Below are 9,963 nucleotides of genomic sequence, written 5' to 3' on the forward strand. Positions count from 1 at the left end.
TCCTTCAGAAGTGAAAGACCACAATGACATGTATAATAACTGTTCTCCTGGTGGCTTCAAGGCCTTCTCCAGGGTAGAGGTCACCAGTTACTTATTGATGCAGAGCAGCAACGTGCAGTGGGTTGGCATCAGGAAGCACAGAAGGGCATTGCATTAGAAACTGTGGAGGGAACTTAAAATTGACTGAATGCAATTATCCAAGTTGGAATTCAGCCAAGGTCTCAAGATTTAATATCACTACTTATCCTACATCCTTGTAAAGACCCTCTGTGGTCAGAGACCTAAATTTTATTGTTCCTGTAAAATTCATGGGACAGCATGTCTCAGCCTTTTCCCCCCAAAACCAGGACTCTTCACTTTCTTTTCTTGGCCACAGTGCTTCCAATACGGCTTTGATTGCTGCTACTGACACCAAGACACTTTCTTTGGCCCTGAAGGCCCTTTTATTTATTGGTGCTATGTTTCCAAAAGATGCGTTTCGTTCCACAAATATGTTCAGCTGTCCACATAATAGCATAGGCTGACATTTTGGTCACCACTCAGGAAAGCCAGCAGATTGTGTAAATTCCACAGCTCCGGCAAATCAGCTGTGAGGTACCTTGAAAAAATTTTTACAGGTTGACCTTGCTTTAAAGAAAGAATCATAGAAAATATACAATAAAAAACATAGCAGGAAGTAGAATCTAGTATCACATTTCAAAGGTCAGAAAGATTTAGTTAACTATTATGCATACATGCACATAACATTTTTACAATGAAAACTAAAGCATGACTAAAATAAAAAATATGTATAGGGACAATATTGCAAAATATTTGAAAAGTCATGAGACAAACACCTAAATTACAATAGTCAAATAAGCAAATACGTGATCTAACTATTAATAAAAAAGGGAATGGTAAAATATGGAACAGTATTCAACTTTACTAGTAATCAAAGAAATGCAGATGTAGAAAATGAGGAACATTTTTATGCTTACTATTGGAAAAAAACTTAAACCTAATTTTGCTAGTGAAATTTTGGCATTACTGGTACAGTGCTGAATTTCCATGATTCTAAGCTTAATAAGCACAACTCTTACAAGAAGCAATTTGGCAATAAAAGTCAAGACCTTAAAAATGTTATATGCTTCAAGACAAAATTTCAATCCTGAAAATTTACCTAAAGAAATAATTCAAGCAAAGAGAAAAATATATCCACATAAGTATTCGTTGCAAGATTGAATGGTAACCTGAGGTTAATATCCAGAAATATATAAAGAACTCCTATGACTCAGGAACAAAAGCAAATATCCCAACTAGGAAACAGGCAAAAACCTTGAATAGTCATTTGTCCAAAGAGGGTATACAAATGGCCAATAAGCACGTGAAAAGATGGTAAGCATCACTAATCATCAGAGAAATGCCAATCAAAACCACTATGATAGGGAAGCAGCCGGATAGCACAGGAAGATCAGCTCGTGCTTTGTGACCACCTAGAGGGGTGGGATAGGGAGGGTGGGAGGGAGGGAGACGCAAGAGGGAAGAGATATGGGAACATATGTATATGTATAACTGATTCACTTTGTTATAAAGTAGAAACTAACACACCATTGTAAAGCAATTATACTCCAATAAAGATGTTAATAAATAAATAAATAAATAAAAGATGATGGAGCAGATACAACACAGACATTTTGCTTTTACCAGGAGATTTTAAATAAAACAATGTGAAATGCTCTGGCTAATCTGACAATTATTAGGTCTAGTGTTTTGCAAAACAGTTGATGTTAACCCTACCTTTTAAATAGCATAATTGAAGGGTTTTATTGGATAAGACTCAAAATATATTCAAGTCCTGGGATGCTGTGGGTAAAGGGCTGAGTACTAACAGTTCATTGAGAATCCTTCAAAGGAGGGCTAAAAGTATAATTTAAATGTTTGAGGATCAACAGATTAAAAAAATATAGCTGTACCAACTTCTATTCCAATAAATATGTTTCCTATCTTAAAAAAAAAAAAAAAAAAAACAACCCCGCTATGATATACCACCCATATCCATTAGGACGGCTACTCTAAAAACAAACAAAACAAAAAGCTCCCCCAAGCCCCAGAAATTAACAGGTGTTGGCGAGGATATGGAGAATTTGGAATGCTTGTGCACTGCTGGTAGAATGTAAAATGGTGCAGCCTCCATGGAAAGTGGTATGATGATTCCTCAAAAAAACTGAAAATAGAATTCCATATGATGCGTCAATTCCACTTTGGGGTATATACCCAAAAGAATTGAAAGCAGGATCTTGAACGGATATTTGTACACCATATTCATAGCAGCATTATTCACAGCAGTCAAAAGGTAGAAGCAACCCAAGTGTTCATTGACTGACGAATGGATAAACAAAATGTGGTATAGACATACAGTGGAATGTTTCCAGCCTTAAACATTAAGAACATTTTGGAACATGCTACAATGTGGATGAACCTTCCAGATAGAATGCTAAGTGAAATAAGCTAGTCACAAAAAGCTAAATACTGTAATTCCATTTACGTGTCATACTTAAGATAGTCAAATTCATAGAGGCAGAAAGTAGAAAGGTGGTTACCAGGGGCTGGGGGCATGTGGGAAAGAGTAGTTGTTGTTTAGTGGGTACAGGATTTCAGTTTTGCAAGAGATAAAACAGTTCTGGATATTGGTTGCATAAGAATACAAATATAGGGCTTCCCTGGTGGTGCAGTGGTTGAGAGTCTGCCCGCCGATGCAGGGGACATGGGTTCGTGCCCCGATCCAGGAGGATCCCACATGTCGCGGAGCAGTTAGGCCCGTGAGCCATGGCCGCTGAGCCTGCGCGTCCGGAGCCTGTGCTGCTCAACGGGAGAGGCCACAACAGTGAGAGGCCCGCATACCGCAAAAAAAAAAAAAAAAAAAAAAAAAAAATACAAGTATAATTAACATTTCCAAACTGTAAAGTTAAAAATGCTTAAGATGATAAATTTTATGCTATATGTATTTTTACCACAATTTAAAAAGTGATAACCTAGTTTTGTTAAAAAAATTGGAAAATGATTTTGTCAATTTTGAAATGTCATGTGATAGAGTATTATATAGCTATTAGTCATTATAATTATACACAGTATAAATTTTTTATGATATTTAAATTTTAAAACACAGAATTCAAAACATATTTATAGGCTTGCAGCCTAATATGAAAATGAAAACAATTGAAGTGTTAAGATGATAGGACTGTATTTAAAATTCATGATGGTTAATTTAAATTATTCTACAACAGTGTTATTTGTGAAAGAAATAAAATTGGTACTACTCCTCTAAAAGGGGGTGTCAATATATTTTCCTCTATGGCAAATAACTAAAAATAAATGTTCTTTCTCCCCATGGAGAAGTGAACAAATAAGTAATTTGGACACAGAGAGACCCCTTTTGAAAGAAAAATCAAAGCAAAATATTTAGTTTGGGATAAAAGCAAAAAAAAAAAAAATGTGGGGGAACTTTCTTGGTGGTGCAGTGGTTAAGAATCTGCCTGCCAATGTAGGGGATATGGGTTCGATCCCTGAAGAAACCACATGCTGCTGAGCAACTAAGTCCATGTGCCACAACTACTGAGCCTGCCCTCTAGAGCCCATGAGCCACAACTACTGAGCCCCTGCACCACAACTACTGAAGTCCGTGTGTCCTAGAGCCCGCATGCCACAACTACTGAGCCCACGTGCTGCAACTACTGAAGCCCATGCCCCTAGAGCCCATGCTACACTACAAGAGAAGCCACCGCAGTGAGAAGCCTGCGCACCACAACAAAGAGTAGCCCCCGCTTGCCACAACTAGAAACAGCCCACACCCAGCAAAGAAGACCCAACGCAGCCAAAAATTAAAAAAAATTTAAAAAGAAACAAAAAAACCAAAAAAACAAAAACAAGGAAAGAAACCTGAAATTTAAATCATGAACTATAGAAAATTCCAAAGATACAAATAAACTGAGAATATTATTTAATATTTTATGTTTTAGCATATCTAATTTGTGATTCATTTTTAATATTCTTATTGTTTTACTGAAAAGTTTTTTTGTTTTAGATATATGGTTTTAAGAGTTTAGTAATATTCTTTTGTATTTGTTCATACGTAATGCTGCAAAAACCAATTCTCTATTGGAATATGTCTCCAATTTTATAATGGACATCAACAGAAAAGTATGATTTGATACATATTCTTTGTAATAAATAATTTTTAGAGGTAACAATGCTAGCTTTATGTGTCTATTCGTTCAATAAATGCACATTTGTTTTTCTTCACTAAATAATTTGTGATAACTGATATTTAAATCATATATTCACAAAACATGTCAGATGTTATTTAACATGTCACAATTTCTACCTGTAAAAATGAGGTAAAGCCCTCATCTCCTTTGTGATAATCAAGCATTTTGTGGAGATAAATGAAATCATATGATACCATCATATATGAAACAATTAACACTTAAATGAAGAGTTCATTGTGAAGCCGAATCCTGGAGAGAAAGAGAGAGAGAGAAAACAAGAGAGGTAAGGACACTCCCATCAGGCCCCACCATACTTGGCCAGGATTTCCTATTATTTGCCAAGGTCCCAGTTTGGGTTGAATTTCCAACTTTCTGACTGATTGGTGGCATATTCTTGAATAAGTTGTCTGACATAAAGTCAGAAAGCCTCAGTGTTTACACATGAAAAATGAGGATTAAAAATCCCTCTATCTCCAAAGGTAAATTACAACAAGGCTTAAATGGGGTAATGCTTTTAAAGTGCCTACCACAGTGGCTAGTGCATTATGTGTGTACAGAAAATGGAAGTTCCTGCCCCAGGGCTTGACTTAAAATGAATTAATAATTTGTCTCTTGTTACCTAGAAACCACAGGTACCCTAAGGGAACCATAGCTGATACTAATTCTTATTCTCCCCAAAGTCTAACACAATTCCTTACGGGTGATAGATATTTGATACACATTTATTGATTAATAGAAGCATTCAATAAACCCTTTTTCTCGATTGACACTGCAGCAAGGATGTTTTATGTTTTTAAAATTCTTTCCTGATTTGTTGGGAGAAGCAGAGGTACCAAATGGGGAGTAGCTGGAGAGTCAGCTCCTACATAATTTAAGAAGAGGGAGAGGTCCTTCCCTGGAATTGTTGTAATAATTATAATTCTTTATGTTTATGTACTTTATGTACCTTACAAGTCATTATCATCTATAACGTGATCCACAAAACAATTATGTAAGAAAACTAAGAAGCAGGAATTGTTACTCCCATTTTAACATGAGGCTCAAATTGGTTGATGTGATTGTAAATACGTAGTAAGTATCAGCAAAGGGTCCTGAATCCAGGTCTGCCACCGTGTTCTCTTTATGACGCTGTTCGGCGTAGTCTTGTTCAGTCACAAACCCCCATTCAGCCTGCAGTCCTGGCTTTATTATTTGCCTATGCCCACGGAACACAGGGCGAGTCAGTCTCTTCATCACTAGAATTCTGAGGCTCCACCTAGTATTGCATTGTGGTTTCATGAGACAGTTGACTTCCCCATGAGAAAGACACAAGAAGACAATTTTATTAAAATTATTGTAACCATCATTATTATTTCATAGGGACTACTCAATGCTTTTCCTACTCCATTCACATACAATAATCATCACTCTTTGGAGTTCTTTACCTTTGAAAACCCATAACTCAGAGCTGAGGTTTTGAAAAGAACCTCAGTGTAAAACGACCGGGTGAAATTGCACAGTCTGCAAACTATTTAAATGAAATCGGCATCTCAAGAGGGAGATCGCCAGCATCTTTCCCAGGCGTTTGACGGCAGCTGCCTGACATGAACACAAATGCCATGTGGTTTGGCTTCATCAAGTCAGCCTGGCTGATATAACAAGACAATGTCTTGTCATCTAAGAAGCCCTGATGTATTAGCCAATGTTAAATCACGTGGCTGTCTTTCTCATCCCATTGACATCTTTTACTCTAAGGTATAGGGAGCAAAAATGATTCTGTAGAACTGATTGATGACACAATGCAGGGATACAGAAACCACACACTGTAATCCACATGCCCTTAATATCATCCTTGCATTCCTTCTCACGCCTGCAGCCGATCAATCATTGTTTACCATGCACCTACTATGTACAAAGTACTGTGCAAGGCATTTTGGAGAAGGATGTTCTGAATCACATCCATTCTCTCCACTCAACAAAACCTTGGCATCTCAGAGGAGGTAAGAATACACAAATAGATATCACACCAGGAAGATGAGATGAGAGCTATAGACAGTTATAAAGTACAAAGGAGTTCAGAGAAATTAAAGATAAATCCCTCCAATTGTTTCCATCTGGCAAATTGTCTCCTTTGTGTATATTCCTTTGTTTTAAACAATTCTGTTACAACCTAACATCTCACACTCTTACTTTATATCCTATATTGGTTCTTCCTGAATTAATCACCATTAAAAATTTAAAGATCTCTTTTTGCCTATCCTATTCCCACTCCTGGCTTTAAGGTTAGTTCTGCTCATTAATTGGTTTTAAATATTATGTTTTATTTTCTGCTGACGGAAGTCTTGGCATTCATAGAGTTAAAATTTCAAAGGAGACGGAAAAAGGGATTTGCCCAATTGTCTGGATTCCAGCTCATGACTTCTTACTTAGGACTATCTCTTGATAAATGACAATGGAGAAGAGACAACATCTGACAAGCAAAACGTGCAGCCCATTACTGAGAGTTTTAAAGGTCAGACTGCAAGTGACCTGCTCTTATATGTGAATTTCACAATGACTAAAGAACAAATGTTCTGAAGAGATTAGCTGGATAAAATGACTATCATAAACTCACCATTTATGTATGTCAGGACAAATGGAGCATCACAAGAACATTTTTTTTCTGAATTTCTTTGAGTTATGACAGAAAATTAATTTGAGACTGGAGAATAGAAAAGGAGAGTTATAAATTTGGAATTTGACAAATAAGGCATGCTTATACAATGTGCCAAGTCTGAAATAAAAAAAATGAACTTATTAGAAAATCCCAAGTCCTTGTGAAGAAGTTCTTTTTCTTAACACTTTGTGCCAGTCAGGCTTTTTTCTATTTTTTTTCTTTTATGTTATTACTCCTGTTTTTTATCGTGTTTCCAAAATCTTGAGCCACAATCAGATCATCACCATGAAAAAAAACACATAAAAGGCAGGTGTAAATTTTTTCTGTGTTATGTATAAACTAGCAAATAAACACCTTAAGCTGCACTTTAAGCTTTAAGCCCCGGGGGGTAAAATAAAGAACCTACTGAAACAAAACAGTAGCGTTCATATGCATCTACTTACACATATACAATATGTATATAGGGCAAGTATAAATTTACAGAATTGATTTTTCATATGCATATATACGCGAGTGCACACACACACACATCCCACACACAGCAGGAAGTACCCTTGCTATATATGTACGTGTACACAAAAACACACATGTGCAACACTTTATTTAGCACTTTGTCCATCTGTTTAAGAAGTTTCCATATATTCCCTTCAATTCCAGTTAAGTGTGAGTATGTACTTTTATTTATTTGCCCTGAACATGGTATAGAGTGCCCAAAACACAGGAGGCACTTAGTAAATATTGTTTGAACTAAATTGGATTGAATGGTGAATACTACAGATAATCAACTAAATCAATACAACTTTGATATGATGTATAACATAGGCATAATGAGACTTGGTTTAAATCTATAATCAGAATAGTTCAAGTCCTGGCATTTTAAGTACTATGATATAGACAAAGGGCATATCCAGATGTAGAAGTCACAGAACCCAGGTGTGAATTTCAGCTCTGTTATTAATAGCTGTGTGACTAGGGGTGATTTGTTTAACATCTCATAACAGTACTTACCTTGTTGTTTGAAACATCAAGCCACATAATCTGTACAGGCAACTAGTACATGGTAAGTACTCAGTATATGTTGCTTTCTTTCCCCTTTTCTATTCTGACCAAATTTTAGCTGTTTAGTATTTGGAAATAATAACTTTGTCTTCTGTGGATTTTAAATGTGCACTCTCTCTCCCTCTTTCAAGATTATTAAATGCTTAAAAATATTAGACCTTTGAATTAGTTCAGTTACACTATCCGTTGTTTTATTCAGCAGATGTGTGTTTTCCAGTGTAATAAGTATCTAAAATATACGCTTATATCGCAATGATGTCAGTTTTGGTGGAGACCTCCTGGTAGAGCAGTCATAAGGCTGGCATGGCATTTTGGAGACCGAGATCCATACGTCAAGCCTATGTGACCATGGAAAAATCATTCCTCCGTTCTCTGGACCTTAGTTTCTCCAGCTTTAAAATGAGGAAGTTATACCATATCTGAGGGTTATACTAAGAATTTTGTGATTCTGCATGCGTAAAAAGACTCTTGCTTATTGGAATTTATGGGAAATGACAGGTAGAAGGGGAAAAAGACAGTTATTTAGCCTACTGAAGAATGGCTACATTTTTTTGAACTTCCTGTGTCCTGTAAGTGTTCAAAACTGAAGTGCATCCTTTTTCAGACAATTGTCCCACAGCTAAAAACTTAGAGCTTTGATTATGCTTGCTTTGTAATTTGAATTACTATTGACGCCAGCAATGACAGTTAATCTTATTTTCATATTCTCTCTTTGTGTAGCCCATCCATTCTTACCACTTGCTGAGAGGTTCCTGTGTGTCAGCTGCCTTGGTTCTATGTACACTGCACAGAATAAGACACAGTCCCCTTCGTCGAGCTGTTCACAGCCTAGTGAGGGACTGCAAGAGAGACAAAACAACTGAGGAAGAATAAAATCAATTCTCTAATCAGGGCATGAGAAGGTGGGGAGTACTGAGGGGAGAGTACTTAATTCTGACTGAAGGAAGCAATGCTTAGTAATTTAAAGTAAATGAATTGTACATTTCCAGACACTTTTCTTAGGATGACCGTTTCCTTAAAAAATAATAACGTTTGAGAAGAGAGCAAATCTAGATTCTGCAATTCTGCCAGTAGAAGGTTTTATGCCAAAATGCTGGATCCCACTGGCCTTGATGAGATAAGAGTCTGATGTGAGGAGGGGATTCTGACCGTAACTGCCCTATCCCTTAATCCTGCTTTCAATTCATTCATTCATTCACTCAACAAATATGGAGCAACTCCTCTGTGCTAGGTACTGTTCTGGGTGCTGGGGATATAGAAATAACTGAACTGACAAAGATTCACCTTGGTTCCTTGGAAGAATGGCTAATTCTAAGACAGGAACGGAAAATACACGGGGTAATCCTGGACCATCTTGTAATGCCAGAAATGAAGAAAGTGCTAAAAACGATTGATGGCAATATGTCAAATGGGTACAGGAGCAACAGAAAGCACTCCGAATGGACAGAGATGGAACAACTTGAGCGACAAAATAAAGTAGTATTGGACTGTAAAGCAAAACATAAAATAAAATCAGTGTACGTTTACACCAATAAAGCTAAACGATGGAATAAATTAATAAATGGGTGAGGGCTTCCCTGGTGGCACAGTGGTTGAGAGTCCGCCTGCCGATGCAGGGGATACGGGTTCGCACCCTGGTCCGGGAAGATCCCACATGCCGCGGAGCAGCTGGGCCCGTGAGCCATGGCCGCTGAGCCTGCGCGTCCGGAGCCTGTGCTCCGCAACGGGAGAGGCCACAACAGTGAGGGGCCCGCGTACCGCAAGAAAAATAAATATAAATAAATGGGTGAGAAGACACAAATCTCCCACGCAGAAAAATTCCAATAATTTACATAGATGCTCTGCCCTCAAGGCGTTGGATTGTGTGGACTCACTAAGTGTGGACTGTGCACAGTGACTTCCTTCCAAAGATTACAATATGGAAATTGGGTGAAGGAGAGTCACAGTATGGTAGAGAAACCTGACAAACTCTACGTCAGCCAGGTGATCAAGGTCAACGCCATCAGTCATAAGTCATGTTGATAT

This window comes from Delphinus delphis, chromosome 4 (genome assembly GCF_949987515.2).
Source record: "Delphinus delphis chromosome 4, mDelDel1.2, whole genome shotgun sequence".
Taxonomy (NCBI): Eukaryota; Metazoa; Chordata; class Mammalia; order Artiodactyla; family Delphinidae; genus Delphinus; species Delphinus delphis.